This window comes from Tenrec ecaudatus, chromosome 10 (genome assembly GCF_050624435.1).
Source record: "Tenrec ecaudatus isolate mTenEca1 chromosome 10, mTenEca1.hap1, whole genome shotgun sequence".
NCBI lineage: Eukaryota > Metazoa > Chordata > Mammalia > Afrosoricida > Tenrecidae > Tenrec > Tenrec ecaudatus.
In genome coordinates, this window is record NC_134539.1 from 78321717 (window position 1) to 78337026 (window position 15310).

General features: G+C 49.9%; 1 protein-coding gene and 1 pseudogene across 2 annotated transcripts in view; both read left to right on the forward strand.

Moving 5' to 3' along the window:
- Nucleotides 1–15310, forward strand: part of KYAT1 (kynurenine aminotransferase 1) — a 44894-nt gene that overhangs the window by 9419 nt on the left and 20165 nt on the right. The gene's annotated exons all lie outside the window — the stretch shown is intronic.
- On the forward strand, nucleotides 4846–5238 carry LOC142458033 (ubiquinol-cytochrome c reductase complex assembly factor 5 pseudogene; annotated as a pseudogene).

Sequence of the window (15310 nt, forward strand, 5' to 3'; positions counted from 1 at the left end):
ATTCCCTGGGGACGTCATTGCTTTGCCTTGCTGCTCTGTTGCATGCCCTTAGTGACCCATCCCCACCCCCCATGTGGTGGGGTCAGATCAGGCACAATTCTTGCACTGTGTCTCCAGTGTTGTCCCTGTAGCGCTATGGGTCAGTGATGGACGTCATGTCTCATGGTGGGGCCGGCTGCTCTGAGCAGGAATATCGTCCTCAGGTCTTGGTGGGCCAAGATGTGTTCCATTCTCCTTCCCTTTTCATTTGCTCCTGGGTGCTCTCATCAGACTCACCCCACTTCCTGAGCTGTAGCTTCAGTGCTGTCCCCTGAAGTGCATTCTTCTTGGGTGGGGGTAGGGTGGTGTGCACGTAGTTGACTGGGAGTGGGGCCGGCCCCACAGGCTTCTCTGTTGGCTGCATTCACCAGTTTCTAAACCTAATTCTCAGTAATGCTGGTTTCTTCTTCACTGTCAACATTGTCGGTTATCTCTGTGCGAGTTGGTTCACTCCCCTTGTCTTAAACTTCCTGTCCTCCAGCTTTTTTGTCTGTACTTTTAAATGGTTGTTTTTCTTTTTTTTAAATTTAATAAATTTTTTTACTGGGGCTCATACAACTCTTATCACAATCCATACATACATCAACTGAGTAAAGCACCCTTATACATTCGTTGCCCTCGTCATTCTCAAAATTCGCCTTCCACTTGGGTTCCTGGAATCAGCTCGTTTTCCTTTTTTCCCTCCCCCTCCCTTCCTGCTTCCCCCTTCCCTCTGCACCCTTAATAGTTTATAAATTATTATTTTATCTTATCTTACACTGCCCGGCGTCTCCCCTCACACACCTTTCTATTGCCCATCTCCCAGAGAGGAGGTTACACATAGATCCCCAAGATCGGTTCTCCCTTTCTACACCCCCTTTTTTTCATGTGGCCTCATGTCAATAATTGTTTTTTGAAAGGAGTATGATGATTTGCCAAGACATGAAAGATGCCGTTCGTTATCATTAGGTATATAAGCTAGCAATGATCCATCGTTACTTTTTTTAGTGGAATTATTACTTAGACTGTTTAAAAGTTTGCCATTGATTATGAAGATGGCTTTTGCACAGTTTGAGTGTGCAAATCCCTTTGTATAGACCAGTGTCACCAGAGAAAGCAAGAATGGTGTGTGTGTGTGTGTGTGTGTGTGTGTGTGTGTGTGTGTGTGTGTGTGGTGGGGAGGAGCTGACATCAAGGAGTTCAAGGAGAAAGGCAGTGTTTTGGATCTGGTTGTGGTAGCCGTTGTACGGGACTGCTTGATGGGATGCCCCTATGGAACAGTGTGATTGATGTCTGGGAAATGCCATTCGGTTCTGTTTTGTTTCCCACCTTCCTTTTTCACTTACCCTGGATTATCTTTCTGTGTCAGAACGCTGCAAGTGATCACCTTCATTTGAATCTTCTCACAATACTCCGTTATATAGAGCATTGGTCCCCAAACTTCTTTGACCTCCTGCCTCCTTTTCAGAACAAAGTTAATCAGTGCCCCCCTAGCAATGAAAAGCTTTTATATGATAGCCCAGCTTACTTAGCTCACTGCCCTCAAGTTGATTCCATCCACAGAGACACTATAGGACCAAGTAGAGCCACCCCTGTGGGTTTCTGAAACTGTGACACTTTATGGGGTAGAAAGCTCCTGAGGAGCTCCTGCTAATTTGGAACTGCTGGCCTTGCAGTGAGCAGCCCAATGCACCGCTGTAGTTCATAACCCAGGAGTAAGTGGTATCTGCTTTTGCAGCCCCCCACTCCATGTGGAATCATTCCGGTGCCCCCAATACTGTTGTGTATACTGTGCTTGTCAATTGATAGTATGAAGTCAGTTCTGACTCTTAGTGACCTCAAGTACAGCAGACGGATCCACGGCCTCGTCCTTCTCCACCTCCCTCACAGTCCTTGCTGTGTCTGAGCCCATTGTTGCAGCCTCGATGCCAGGCCATCTTGTTCAGGGCTTCCTCTTTTGTGGTAACCCTTTACTTTACCAAGCATGGGTTCTTCTCCCGGACGGGTCCCTCCTGACAGCACATCCAAAGTTCGTGAGATGCAGTCTCACCATCTTTGCTTCAAAGGAGCATTCTGGCTTTACCTCTTCCAAGAGAGATCTGTTTGTCTATATTTTTCATCCATACCATAAGTCAAAGGCATCCGTTGGTTTCTTGTCATCCTCACTCATTTGTCCAGCTTTTGATGAGGAGATGGAAAATACCGCGGCTTAAGACAAGTTCCCCTTAATCTTCAAAGTGGCATCCTTGTTCTTTACCACCTCGAAGAGGCCTTGTGCAGCAGGACTGACCAATAAAACACCCCATTTGATTTCTGGATTGTCAATTTCGTGGGCATTGATTGTGGATCCAAGTAACATGAAGTCTGACCACTTCACCCTTTTCTTCATTTATCATAATGTGGTTTGTCCAGTGTTGAGGAGTTTTGCTTTCTTTACATTAAGGGGCAGTCCACGCTGAAGGTGGTAGTCTTCTTCTGTAAGTGCTTCACGTCCTGTTCCCCTTTAGCAAGCAAGCCTGTGTTGTGTCATCTTAACGAGCCTTCCTCCAGTGCCGGTGCGTATTCCTTTGCCTGTAATCCAGCTTCTCATTCGGCTCACTTGGCTGTAAGTCCGCATTCCACTATGTGGAGCGTCCCAAGCTCTGGATAACATTGTGAGGAAAGGGAATTCCAGAACAACTGTGCTCATACAGACTGCACAAAAAACAAGAGATAAGGGGGTGCCAAATGGTTTAATGCCTTTTTAAAATATATCCTTTTAATGTTTTAATTTAAGAGTGGCTTCATTTCAGGCTGGGGGTTCAACTTTCGCACAAGGGTGGTATCCTTTCGCCGCACTTGTTCAGTCTGGACTCTGAAGACTATCAGGACTAAAGGAAGGCTCCTGGCGTATGTTTGTGACGAGGCTTGGAAGATCGTTTCCAAAAGAGAGGGCTTGGCTCCAAGAGTAATATGTTGTAATCATTGTTCATTACTATGGAGAAAACCTGCTTCCTAAAAGATGAGCTGGTTGCTAAATTCACGGAACCTCAGCCACGAAAATCTACGGCCACAGTGCCGATTCAGATCCATCTCCCCCAACCCAACGGCCTGCAGCCCAGTCGAGTCCAAGGCCAGCGACCCTGCACAGGGCTCCTACGACTCAGAATCTTTTGGAAGAAGACAGCCTTACCCTTCTTCCTCTGGGCAGCTGTTGGGTTTGAAATGCTGACCTGAGAGTTAGCAGCCCAACGCTTACCCCACCCCCTGCACCACCCAAACAGAAAAACAAAACAAAACCTACTGCCATTGAGTCAATGCTGACTCATAGTGACCCTTTAGAACAGGGAAGAGCTGCCCCTGTGAGTCTCCAAGACCGGCGCTCTGGGCAGGAGTAGAAAGCCCCATGGTTCTGTCTCAGAGCCCCTAGCCTGCCAGTACCTCCCTGCAGCACCTGCCGCATTTACCCCAAGGCCAGCCACGGCTGGTTCTGTGTGCCCCCTGCTGGACGCTTCCAGAACAACAAGCGCCTCACTTAGCAGTGTTTTCGACTGAGGACAGTCAATACTGCCACCTATGCCCCTTCCTATCCTAGGCCCTAACTGACCCCCACCCCCACCCCCGCCATGACTGCTCTCTCCCTTCATGTTCCTAGAAACTGCCTCTCCCTATACACACACACACACACACACACACACACACACACACACGAGCTTTCAGGTGTGTGCACTTGCTCCTGTCACAGGCACGCTATACACACAGGTACCCACATGCAGGGTATGACTGTTCACTTCTGTCTGTGTGGGTTCCTTCCTCCATGAATATATCTATATGCAAACAGTTTGGGCACGAAGAACAAACATTCCGTCTGTGGGCGCAGTGGGTTATGCATTGAGCTGCGAACTACAGCTTGCTAGTGCAAGCCCACCGGCTTGCTCTGCAGGAGAGGGCCGAGGCTGTCGCACGATCTGCATCCCAGAAACTATAAAGCATTTCTCCTCTGTCCTAGAGGGTCTCTGTGAGCTGTCGTTCCAACTCTACAGCAGTGAGTTCCTAAATACTCCCTTATTTCAAAATGAAGTTATAGCACTTGCATCATCCCCTAACAGGGTGGCGGACCCTCGGCACTGTGCCTCCTGCCCCTTGCATGTGGAAATTCACACACATCTAGCCCCACAGGCCATACAGAGTACATCAGCTCAGTAAATATTCGTGAAGTGCCCACTCCATCAGTAACTGCCAGCACTTACCGGACACTTTTATATAAAGAACTTCTCCAAGCATCGATGATCATCTTTGCATTTGTTTCCTAGGGAAACAGAGAGGTGAGGGGACTTGCCCCAAGGTGTCCTCTGGGGAATAAGGTTAAAGCCTGTCCCCTGCCTTCTTCCCTTTCTTCCCTGGGGACTTGCTTATGGCCTGGACCTTGGTGTACATCAAGGATATGACAGTGACCATACAGACCTACCCACCCAGAGTGTACAGTGTCTAGCTTCCTCTCTCACCATGGACCCCATCCCCACCCCAGGCACACAACCCCCATTATAATACTAATCCCCCCTCTGAAAGCCAATCGTGGGCCAGGCCCACCCTTGAGGCTGAGAGGCTGGTGGACTTGTCTAGCACAGGGGCCATCCTGTTCCCTCGTCCCGGAGATCGGGAGTTCTGGACACCTGCAGCCCCAAGGGAGCACCTTTGCCAGGCACTGGCAGTGCACAGAGGGTGTGTGGCTGGGGCCGAGGCTGAGGAGTCAGGAAAACCACAGGTTTGGGCCGGCTCTCGTCCAGGTTGGGCCCGCTGCTGTCGCGCCTGGCTCGACTGCACCCCTCTCCGACCCTTGGGTCGAGCATGTTCCCCAGAGCCCAGGTGAAGCGACTTCTGCAATGCGTTCCTGGGGAGCAAGGAGCAACTCGGCATCTACAGGCTCCTGCCTTTCTTTTTCGTGCTCGGAGCCACGATGGAGTGGATCATGATCAAAATGCGCGTCGGGCAGGAGACCTTCTATGACGTCTACCTGAGAAAGGCCTCAGAGAGGCAGTATCAGCGCAGGCTGGATGGTGCACCGGAGTCAAAGTGAGTGGGGCCACGCTGCTCTCCAGAGCTTGATCGGACACAGCTGCACACGCTTCCAAGAACTGCCTTTGGGAAGACTTACTCTAGGACTTTGGGGTGGCGCTTGAGGGAAGTAGTTTCCCCTGGAAATGCAGCCAATCCACTGAATGTTGGAACCAATCAGTTCTAGGTCCTGATGGCCTTATGATCACACAGACTTGAGCCCCTCCAGAACCAGGAGAGAATCCCCCCAGAAGAAAGAGCGCAGTGCCGGCAGCCTAGAGACCAACCAGAGCCCTGCTTCCCGGTCAAAGGTTGAGGGGAGGAGTCTGGGCCCCCATCTCACTCATAGCCCACTTGAGATTTAATGACCTACCAGAACGCGACCTGCCCAGGATAAAGTGACCAGAAAGGAACAGGAAGGAAAATGGATGTCCGGGAAGACCAAGCTCCCGTTTCTGTCGAGTGCTCAAGTCAAGCCGTCAGGGGCCTGAGGCCACGGGGCATCTCATGCTATCATGGTCACGGGTGTTTTCTGTTAGAATTGCTTCCACGTGAAGAACTCGCTGCTGCCAGCGCAGGGGCCGGGCCCTGTTGTCCTTTGATATTCCATTATCACCTTGTTTCCTGTATGACCTGACAGACGTGTTGGCTGACTCTTGTATAAGAAGTGGAGATTGGGGCCTGAAGGAACCATTCTCAGATGTGTGGTCCTCCTTCCTGGTCCCCTCCTCCCTCCATCCCTCCCTCCAGCTTTGCAGATGGTGTGATGTGCACACATTGTGGGACTAGTGAACCACTCAGCCCATCAGGCACCCAGCCTCAGGACAAGGTATGTCCCACCTGCAGCCCCTGCACTGGGCTTGACCCCAGGCCAGTTTTCCTGTGCCCCCCACTAGCCTGTTATAGGCGGGCCTTTGCGAGGGTCGCCGTCTCCATTTGGTTCCCATTTGGTGTTGATTTATTAAAGGGCAAAATCCTTTGACCTGCCAGGAACATGTCTGGCAACTACCTTCACCTGTGAAACTCGAGAGCGCATAGATCCTGCAGTGAGATGTCTGCATTACTAGGTGTTAGCACTCAATTAGAAATGTGAGGAGCAGTGTAAAGTGCGGTCAGGTCATTCGGTGCGTGGCTGCCGAAGGGTGGGTGGTGTAGACTGCTAGGCGCTTGAGTAGGTGGTGGTTGTGGCCGTGGCCACTTGACGGCTTCTGTATAGACGGGGATGCCTCGGGCAGCTCCCCAGTGGGGAGAAGCGACGGTGACATGGTCTCTACTGACCAGTGTCAACAAGGGAATGAATCAAAGTGCGAGCGACGCTCCCCGGCTGTTGGAGGGCAGCAGTGCGCGCACTGTTAACAAGGCAAACCGTTTTTCACTACAAGAGAACCCCAGGTTTTAAAAGGTGGCAATTATTTTGGAATGAGAAGTATTTAGCACTGATTGCTGTACACCTGCCTCTGCTGTCCTCAGGAAAGCACACGGGGTGTGTTTGTTACTCAGTGCGTACTTACAGCAATAATAAACTGGATGGTTGCGGTTTCTCTAAAAACAAACCAAAAAAAACACAACAAACCACAGGCTTGCATCTCGCCCCACAGCGGACTTGGAAGACCTCTAAGAGCCCCGTAGAAAAGGGAGTTCTCATGGACTTGTAAGACCTCTAAGAGCCCCGTAGAAAAGGGAGTTCTCATGATGCTGCGTTTCCTCACCTGTTGACGGGTCCAGGCAGCACCTGCTGTGTGGCAAGGCAGTTGAAAGGCCCCAGTGGCATTTCTGTGTGACCCTTAGTGCAGTGGCCCTGGTGACACGGGCCTGGCCTGGGGGCAGTGTGGGAGGAAACCTGCAAAATGCGCAGGGAAGGGCGGAAAGTGTGAGTGCATGAGTGAGTGTGTGCCCCTATTTTCACCTTCCCCCGCCTGTCCCAGTGAGGTGAAGGCCTGGTTTAGGGCGGGGAGGTGGATCCGCTTTAGGAGAAACGAGAGAATCAGGAAGACAGGGGGTCCGATGTGGGCGAGGATGGCAAAGAGAATCATCCTACCAAGCACCCTCAGGTGTTGGTGATTGAAGTCCCTGCACAGTGATCCTCAGAACGAATGAACAGGATGTCAGGCCAAGGACAGGAGCAGCCAACCCTGCCTTTGGTCAGCTGAGGGGGAGCCAACTGTCCTGGTCTGCTGGGTCTTCCCAGGGAAAGTCCCATGTCCTCAGAACCTTCCATCCCAGGCAAGCAGGACAGGTAGTTCCCTGAGAACACACAGTGTTCCAGGATGGCTGCTCTGATCAGCTGCTTCCATTGGGCCAATCTCTTCCTTACTGAGTGCCCTGAGGCCAGCACCCAGACTCCTCCCCTTAGCCAATACCCTGGGATGACCTGGGATGCCACCTCCACCTCCAGTTCCACCAGCACCACCAGTATCACCAACATCACCAGCACCTCTACCTCCATTATCAGTACCACCAGCAGCACCATCTCCTTTGGTCACTCCAGAGCCCTGGCTCTTCCTCAGGGACCAGGGAGTGCTTCCCACAGGACTTTCCTGGGAATGGACTCAATTCTGAGAAATGAGGCCTCTGGTCAGGCTGTACCAGAAGCTCCTGGAATCTGTCCAGGCTGCTGCCCTGTTCTGACCCCTGTGCATTTGTTCTCTAAGCCTGTAGGATTTTTCTCCTCCATCCTGGGCACGCTCCCCCGGACCACCACTTCTTGGGAGAAGCCTCCCAAACACCCTGGTACTGGGGACTGTACCCTAGAGCACCCTCTAGCTTCTGATTCCCACACCTGCCAAGCCCTCTTGGCAGGTGGACAGTAGTGCCTCTGTGAAGTGGGCCCACCTGTGGCAGCCTGGGCAAAGAAGAGGTTCCACAAGAAGCCAGAGCTGTTTATTGAAGGAGCCCCAGACAGCAGAAGTTCACCTGTAAACACAGCTAATTTTCAGCGCTCTGAAGTGCTTTGAAAGACCTTTGGGGAAGGGACCGGATTGGAGGATAGAGTTTGGAAAGAACTGGGTGCTGGAATCCCCCAAGTCAGGCTGATGGAAGCCCTGGGGTGCTCCAGTAGATGTCCCATACCAGTGTCCACACCCCTTGCTCCACCCTGCACATGCCCCCAGCCCATCCTTCCTTCTCCTTGAGCCACCAACCATTATTCTTGTTTTAAAAATGGCTGATCTGGCCTCTCCCAATACCCCATCACTTTGTTCTCCCACCCCACCATTGGGAAGGGACGGGGAGCTTGGCCCATGGAAGGAAATCTGAAAGGTCTTCCAAAGGAGCGGGGTTTCAGGTCCACCGTGATCCTGAGCGGTGGCAGCCGGGCCCTGCAGTGATCCAGTGATCCATTGATTGGCGGTGGGAGCATCCGCAGAACTGTGCCCTGCCCTCTGATCCTCCCGGCGCCCTGCTTTTAACCTCAACTGGGGGACCCCGTCAATCAGTTCATTCACTGCCCCTGGGTTGATTCCAACTTACAGAGACCCGAGTGGGTAGAACTGCCGTTTTATTGGAGGCTCTTACAGCAATTACAACAACCCATACATCAATTGTAAGAAGTATACTTGTACATACCGCATATACTCATGTATAAGCCAGGTTTCTGAGCACATTTTAATGCAGTTTTTGTGGTGAAATGAGGTGCCTCGACTGACATTTGGCTTGGCTCACACTCACATCTATACGGTATGTTGCCATCATTATTATTTTCTAATCGTTTTATGAGGGGCTCACAACTCTCATCACAATCCATCTGTGCATTCACTGTCCTCATCATTCTAAAAGCATTTGCTCTCCACTTAAGCCCCTGGCATCAGCTCATCTTTTTCCCCCTCCCTCCCTGCTGCCCCTCCCTCATGAAGCCTTGATAATTTATAAATTATTATTTTCTCATATCTTGCCCTGTCCGATGTCTCCCTTCACCCACTTTCCTGTTGTCCGTCCCACAGGGAGGAGGTCACATGTAGATCCTTGTAATCGGTTCCCTCTTTCCAACCCACCCTCCATCTACCCACCCTCTGTCTACCCTCCCAGTATTGCCACTCATGCCCCTGGTCCTGAAGGGAGCATCCACCCTGGATTCCCTGTGCCTCCAGCTCCCATAGGCACCAGTGTACATCCTCTGGTCTAGCCAGATTTGTAAAGTAGAATTGGGATCATGATAGTGGGGGCGGCAGGAGGGGGAGCATTTAGGAACTAGAGGAAAGTTGTATTTTTCATCGTTGCTACATCGCACCCTGACTGGCTTGTCTCCTCCCCAAGACCCTTCTGTAAGGGGATCTCCAGTGGCCTACAAATGGGCTTTGGGTCTGCACTCCGCACTGCCCCCTCATTCACTATGGTAAGATCTTTTGTTCTGATGATGCCTGATACCTGATCCCTTCAACACCTCGTGATCGCACAGGCTGGCGTGCTTCTTCCATGTGGGCTTTGTTGCTTCTGAGCTAGATGGCCGCTTGTTTACCTTCAAGCCTTTAAGACCCCAGACACTTTCTCTTTTGATAGCCGGGCACCATCAGCTTTCTTTGTCACATTTGCTTATGTACCCATTTGTCTTCAGCGATCGTATCAGGGAGGTGAGCATCATGGAATGCCAGTTTTAATAAAACAAAGTATTCTTGCATTGAGGGAGTACTTGAGTGGAGGCCCAATATCCATCTGCTACCTTAATACTAAAACTGTAAATATATGCACTTAGGTCTATTTCCCCATCCTCATATATAAATATGTTTACATATGTACATGCCTTTATTTAGAACTCTATAAATGCCCTTTGCCTCCTAGCTCTTTCCTCTATTTCCTTTGACTTTCCTCTTGACCCACTATCATGCTCAGTCTTCATTTGGGTTTCAGTAATTCCTTTTGGTTACATTACCCTTGATCAAGTCCTACCAAGCCTCCTACACCCTCCTCACCACCGATTTGGATCACTTGTTGTTCCCTTGTCCCTGGGGTTGTTAACACCGCTACCTCCCCCCACCTCCCCCTCTCCCATGTCCCCCTGGAACTATTGGTCCCATTGTTTTCTCCTCCAAATTGTTCATCCAGCCTATCTTATTTAGACAGACCTGCAGAGATAATAACACACACAAAACAAGACAGCGCAAAACCAAGCAATAAAATAAAACAAAACAACAACAAACCAATGACAGAAAAGCTTGTAGTTAGTTCAAATACTGTTTCTTGGCTTTTAGGAGTGTTTTCCAGTCGAGTCTGTTGGGGTTCCAAGCCCTGGCCCCAAAGTCTATTTTTGGTATTCCCTGGGGACTTTGTTGCTCTGTTCCCTTGCTGTTCTGTTGTATACCCTTAGTGTTTTGCCTTGGTGTGGTGGGATCAGATCGGGCGGAATTTCCACGCTATGTCTCCAGTGTTGTCCCCCCTGTAGGGCTATGGGTCAGTGAGGGACGTCGTGTCTCATAGTGGGGCTGACCATATGGTCTTCTCTGTGGATTGGCTGCTGTGAGTGCGAATATCATCCTCAAGGCTTGGTGGGCCAGGATGTGCTCCACTGTCTCTTCCTCCCCCTTCATTTGCTCCCGTGTGCTCTGATCAGACATGATCCTCTCTTGGAGCTGCAGATTCAGTGCTGTCCTCTGAAATAAATTCTTCTGGGGAAAGGGACAGGTGTCCTTGTAGTTGGGATTGGGGCTGGCCCCTCACACCTCTCCATGCCGGCATGTTGCATTCACATCTTGGAGCACTGGGTTGACGTCTTGTCCCTCTTTCCCTCAATCATGTCTATTTTATGAGTTTGAATGATGGTTCCCATTTCCCACCCAGCCTGGTTGGGGTTTTCTATTGTGTCCCTGGTTGGAGCAGCCAGCCTTGTTCTGGCCCCAGGCTAGAAGAGGCCGTGGTCCCGGTGGCCATGAGCCCTGTGGGCTTGAGAGGTTGCAACAGACTGTGTGTCATACAAAGCCCAAGTGTTACTCATCTGGCTCTTAAGCAGTTTTGCTGATCCTCCTGAAGAAGGAGGAGAGTGGATAGTGAGGCTCAGTCAGCAGATCCTGCAGTAAGCAGGACTGGTGCGTGTGGCTGGAGGGCAGCAGGCCAGAGCAGCCGTGACAAGAAGTAAGATGGAACCGTTAACCTCACAGGTAAACATGGTAAAGACCTTGGCTTTCCTTCTTAATTCGAAGGTTGGGAGGAACATAGCCAGCCCCTTGGATCCACAAGTTGGCCGACACCCACAGTAAGTTCTTGGTGTCCGGTAGTTGAACATAGAAGTAATGGCATCATTGGGATCAACATTGGACCCAACCAGTTTGTGATATTTTCAGTCGCCTCATATACATGTGGAAGTTGAGCACTGAATAAGAAATAAGGGTGAAATTGTCAAAGATTTTGTCTTGCTTGGGTCCATAATCAGTGCTCATGGAAGCAGCTGGCAAGAGATCAAAAGACTCGTTAGAGTATTGAAGGACCAACGTGCGCCTGACTCAAGCCCTGATATTTCCAGTCGCCTCATGTGCATGTGGTAGTTGGACACTGAATGCGGAAGACAGAAGAAGAATCGATGTCCTTGAACTATGGTGCTGGCGAAGAATGTGGAGAGTGCCATAGACCACCAAACGAGCAAACAAATCTGCTCTGGACGAAGCACAGCCCGCGTGCTCCTCAGAGACGAGAACAGCAAGACGCCACCTTACATACTTGAGACACATTGCCAGGAGAAACCTGTCCCTGGAGAAGAACTTCATGCGCGGTAAAGCGGCGAAAAAGGAAAACCTTCCAGGGGAATGGACTGACACAGTGGCTGCAGCAGCAGGCTGCTGATCACAGGGACAATTGTGAGGCTGGCACAGGACCGGGCAGCATTTTATTCTGTTGTGCACAGGGTCCCTATGGGCCGGAGCCGACTCGATGGCACCTTACTACAACAACAACAATTTAACACTATCTCTCATCCTCCTGCTGAGCAAGGTGCCTTCCCGGGGCAACCCCTGCACAAACATTTTTAACCAGCACTAAGCAATTCTTTGTCTAGGCTTTTCTGTTTTCTAAGCAGTGAAATGCGACCCAAAAGGTTGATTTCTTTTGTGAAATATAAACGAAATTTCTTTTGTGAAATATAAACGAAAATTGTAGATTAATTCAAAATGGAGTGTGACTTAGGTCTAATGTTGCCTAATTCATGTATGCCAGGACTTCAGTTTCTCCAAGCTTTGCTACCCGACGTGCCCAGTTATAAAATGATCCTTAGCTTTGTGATAGCAGCAAGCCAGAGCAAAATCCTGCTTCCTTGGACCCTCTCCAAGGTCGCCCAACCAGGGCCCAGATCCTGAAAAAAGTTCTAGCCCCTCTTAGTGGGATGCCCCCTGATTCTTCATCATGTAAATTCCTTCTCACTGTAATTCAACATATGTAGTCACACATGTGCACCTGGTTGTTATTGGTTGGAGGGCTTCCACAGGGTGTTTGGGTTGGACTAGATTTACTGTGGTGCCCTAGTGGTATAGTGGTTCCATGCTGGGCTGTGATCTATAAGGTCGGCAGTTCAAAACCACCAGCAGCTCTCAGGGGGAAAGACTGGCCTTTTAACTCCCATAAACAGCTAAACAGTTTTAGAACCCACAAAGGGGGTCACTAGGAGTCAGCACTGACTCAATGGCAGGGAGATTTAATATGAATGAAAGAAAAAGCAAAGTATCCAAAGTTTAATTGAGTTCTAAATTTATTTCTCTCATCCTTGTAATGAAGTCCAGAGTCAGTGACAGGGGCCCAGACTCTGTCAGTATTGTGGTTCTGGCCTGCCTCAAGGGCATGGGTTGCCTCAACTTAAAATGAGGGTTGTCCAGACCCTGGGAGCCAGGACATGGGCCCAGGTAGGCTGGAACCTACTACCTGGTGAGGCCTTCTGCCCAGATGCACACTTTGAGGTTGGAGTGGCCAGTTAGACACCAAGCAAGTCTCTTTCTCTGGTCTCCAGGGCGAAAACCAAATTATCTATCTACCATCCATCTCAACTCTATTTCTCTCTCTCTAGCTACCCATCTCCAGTGCTTTCTCTCCCTATGTCTGGCTCTCAGCCCCAACTCCTCTGGCCAAGGGGAATGAGTTCAGCTTTGCTTCCCTGCCCAGGGATTTTGTTTCCTCAGTCAGTAACCAAATCTGCCCAGCCTTCTGTAAGAGACAGAAAGAGAATGAGTACTATAGAATCTTTGTGTGTGGCTGTCTGGGCAACATGTGACCTTCTCATGCAGGGACCAAGGATCCGTGAGTTTCTTAGAACCTGAATCCCAGACAAGGCCCACACATTGTGTTTGGGTGGCACGTCTCCCTTCCCCCTCAGCTTCCGTTTTGGAAAATTCAAATGTGTAGCAAAGTTGAAAGAGCTTTATGGTGGACAGGAATTGGCTGGAACTCCGATTCACTCGCCGTTTTCATTTTAGATGTGTTTGCTGGTCCCTTGCACCCCAGCCTGCCTTGGCACATAAATACCTTCTTGAGTGACTCCTTGGAAAACAAGCTGTGGACCTCGTGACCCTTCACCCCTAAATTCTTGAGCAGGCATCTTCCATGAAGTCAGTCTTCTACCTCCCACCCTGCACTATCATGCCAGAGAAATTAAGAAATTATCAGATAGACATATTCAGACTTCCCAAATTGACTGGTAGATACCTTTTGTGAAATTCTGTTCCTGTTATGACCCATCCAGGATCTAGTTAAGGATCATCTCTTGAAGTCCCTTTTAGGAGCTGGGGGTGGGTGTAGTGGCTACACTTCTCGGGCAAAAGATGAAGTTTGGTATTCCTATGAAGGGGGACAGTCTCAGAAACCCACAGGGACAATTCTGGCCTGTCTTGTAGCGCCACTATGAGCTAGAATTAACTCAATGGCTTTGGGGGTACCAGACCCAACATTCAAATGGGTCCAAGAGGCGGCTGTGTAATTGAGGGGTAAAATTAAAAAGAGATATCAGACAAGATAAACCATGCAAGGGCTCATCTGGGTAGTCATTACTTTAGGAGCCAGGTCAGCACAGAGAGAAAAAATATATTTCTAACAGAGGCTTATAGACACTTTAGGACCATACAAGCCCTCCTCATTATTGGTCACCACATGTGTGACAAGCTGGGCTGTCCCCTAACCCTAAAGGGTCCCTGAGTGTATTGGAGGCATAGCCTACCACCAGTGCCTGGGTCAGGTAAAGGGAGTGGCTGTCCTCACAGCCTGGAGAGCAATAGCACATGTCTGCCTCTATAGTTAAAGCTATGGGCTAGATGGTTTAAGGTAGCTTTATGGGAGGCTATAATGGGGAACAGTATTAATTATGAGAATGGGGTTGGGACTCACCTCCAACTCATAAGGGTGAAAGCTTCCCTCCACCCCAGAAACCCAGCCTGCCAGGCTTCTTAATATATGAGAATTAAGGATTAATCTGTATACATTCACTTCCCATTCTCTCCTTCCCAGAAGTGGCCATGGATTTTTTGAGTTTTTATCTCTTAATCTAGTACAGCCTCTTACCCCAAGCACATGCCCTAGCTCCCCAAACCATGTTAGTACAGCCTCTGAGGTAGTTAGTTTATTGTGCCAACCTGGCCGATAAACACATGTGGGGTTAATTGAAGGGCAGAAGGATAAGTGGCTCAGTGAGTCTCGCCTTTCTAGTTCTCCAGTCTCTTGCTTTCTAATGGTAGGACCAGGGTGCAGCTGCCTTAGCCAGTTCCCTGCTTCAGCAGGCAAGGCTTACTTCCTGCAAGACACCCCTGAGGAGAAGCCACATGAACCTACCCCATGCAGCTCTGGGTGCTGGAGCAGCCGTGTGGAGACCCCTGCCAGCGCTGAGATGCTTACACGTTCACTGATTGGGCCTTCCTCCTGCCGTTGGTATCATAGTGTCTGTTTTGTGAGATGGAGGAGGACTTTGTGGATTGGTGTCGGACATATGGGTTAATGCTGGACTTGTGGGCTTGGGCAGCACTGGGTTGGGATGTTTTCTTGATATGCACTTAACCTTTATATAAAACTCTCTCTTATACTATGAGTTTCTGTGGATTTGTTTCTCTAATGTACCCAGACTAACCCAGCTTCCAAGAAGAAGACATGAAGATGGGGTTGGATATACGAGAGAACTTCAAACTGTGTGGAACACAGGATGAGGGATGACAGTATTTCCACGAGCTGTTTCAAGCCCCTGGTACAAGAGATTTACAGGAGAGAATGCCTGTGAAGGGGACATTGAAGGGATCAGAGGAGGTCTGGCTGCTGTCCAACACAGACACAGACTCTACCCCCGGGGAGAAAGGAGGGAGGGAAGACAGAC